The sequence below is a fragment of the Apis dorsata genome, unplaced genomic scaffold, assembly GCF_000469605.1.
Source record: "Apis dorsata unplaced genomic scaffold, Apis dorsata 1.3 scaffold_293, whole genome shotgun sequence".
In the NCBI taxonomy this organism is placed as follows: Eukaryota; Metazoa; Arthropoda; class Insecta; order Hymenoptera; family Apidae; genus Apis; species Apis dorsata.
The window spans coordinates 312794-315202 of NW_006263568.1; the positions used below are offsets into that span (position 1 = coordinate 312794).

General features: G+C 28.1%; 1 long non-coding RNA gene across 1 annotated transcript in view; it reads right to left on the reverse strand.

Annotated features, from left to right (window-relative positions):
• Positions 1–1574, reverse strand: part of LOC116185832 — a 2242-nt gene extending 668 nt beyond the window's left edge. The window contains exons 1-2 of the long non-coding RNA XR_004150738.1: positions 1203–1574; positions 355–541 (exon numbers count right to left, since the gene is read on the reverse strand). This is a non-coding gene — a long non-coding RNA (uncharacterized LOC116185832). The remainder of the gene's footprint in view (positions 1–354; positions 542–1202) is intronic.
• Between the last annotated feature and the right edge of the window lie 835 nt (positions 1575–2409).

Below are 2409 nucleotides of genomic sequence, written 5' to 3' on the forward strand. Positions count from 1 at the left end.
AGCTCAGGTCAAGGAGAAATTATAGACTTTCTTTCTTTTTTTCGAAGAAAGGTTAATTTATTCTGTATTTGATAAAATGTTAGATTGTAATATGATTTTTTTATATTTCTTTAAATATTTAAAGTGAAATAAGAGACATATAATGGTAATTTAAATCCTGTATTTCGTATCATTTTCTGCTTAATCATATTTTTCTATAATTAGTCAATTTTTTAAAAAAAATTTTTTAAAAAAATATGATATAATCTCTCACGTTTCCGTAGTTTCATAATTCTTCTATAATATTCTTTTATAATTATATATATAACGCAACTGGAATTGATTAATCTAAAAATAGACTTATCTTCTTCATACCTTTATAATTGACGTTAACATATCGGATAATATTCTCATAACCAGTTCCGTTCCTCGTTACTACTAAAGATGATCATGATCGTTTCATGGTATCCGTTGATCGATATCTCTTATTGCGGATAGTACGTACATGTTATTAATTTTTAGCCAACACGTTCTTGCCAAACGACTGGTTGCATTTAGTATCCTGCAATGCGGATAAATTAACGCAAGGAACATAATTTTTACTTTTAAAAGCATTGTCACTTATCGATGAAATAAATTGAATTAGTACCTTTGAACGATTTTTTAAATGTGAAACAGTGTGTTTGAATATTGCTCAAATAATTTGCTGAAATAATAGAACAAGAATCATTTTGCTAGGGAATTTTTTTAAGTCAAAACTTCATGAAATTAATTGACCGAATTAGTGACATTGGAACGAAGGAAATGAATAATAGACTTCCAAGCAATGACTTTGAACTTATTCCATTAATTTTCTGGTTTCGTATTTCATGTTAATTTAAAGTATTTTTGCAGCATGTACAAGATTAATAATGGAAGATTATTGTTGGAAGTATAAGTTTTTTTCATATTGATAAGCGATAATTAATGAAATTAAATATAATTGTTGCATTATACTATAAATTGTATATTATAAATTCTATAAAGCTACATAATATATATTTATATTATATATTTATTATATTATATGTTTTATATTAGCATTATTAATTTTTTTAAGAAAAAAGATAAATAAATTTTAAATCAAATTTTGTTTATCTTTTTACCTAATGACTAAATCAATCAAATGCCACGATCGCATCGAAACGAGTCATCGCGAAAGTTTTGTGTGGAAACGGTATTACCTAGCGTTCTGCAATGCGGCCGATTCAAATGTCGGCGGAGAAAGGCGGGTTTTTCGAGTGTCTGGCCGTGACCCGCTTCGAATTACATAAGTGAGAGCCGGCTCGGTCCCAAAGTCGACTCAACCAACATCGAGCGAACGAACCGCGCGGGGTGAACATCCAGACAAGGTCAGAGTCGTACGATCGAACTAGTAGGATGCATTTGCGATGCATTTTGCAAAATTCCTTCTTTTCTCTTATATCTACGTGTATATTCTCGAGAGTAATGAAGGTGTCGCTTTTGTTTCCAAGAAACGAATATCGAGATCTTCGCTTTGTTGAAATTTAAAATGTTCAATCTGAAATTAAAAACTGAAAGAAAATAATTTTATCGAAACAATATTGAGTATATAATTATACAGTTGAATTATGTTAATTAATAAAATAAATCTTAGAATTAAGAATTAGGATGATAGATTAAAATTTAAAATTTAATATTTTTCTTATTTTACGAACTTAGAAAGAGAAGAAAAATTCATGAGTCATTTATTTTCGAATATTCTAGAAAAAGTCAGTATGATCAGATACTTAACTTAGATTAACGAATAATCAATATTTTCGATCAGATACTTTAAATTAAAAAAATGGATAATCGACTTATGGATTATCCGAATTAATTGACAGATAAATTCTTTCAAAATAATCTCTTAGGAAAAAATAAATTTACGAAATAGAAATTAAATGATTTTCAAATATGAATACTTATTATGTAAAAAAATAATTATCAGAATGTAATTTTTACAATTTTAAATTTTAACAATTTTCAGATATTAATTTAAATACATTATACATATATCTTATGTGTATCTATACCTTAAATAATCAATATTCTATTGAAATCTAAAAAATAAATTTCAATGAACATTTTTGTATATAACCTCTACGTTTATTTTAACTTCCAGAATCATCCTTTCAATTTTTTATCTACCTCATCCGCATACCTTGTATATAGTAGCAACAAAAATAGTATATTCGTCGCGATCGTCTTCATCGCGTCACATTCTGGAATCCACACATATTTACACATAAATCGTCTCGAATTATTCTGATTGATACCAATACTCGAGTATTATAACCTGAAAATAATCCCTTACGTAACGCGAATTTGCGAACTACTAAACGAACACACAATTCGGGTCGCGCTGCCATCTAGCGACGGCGAATTGGC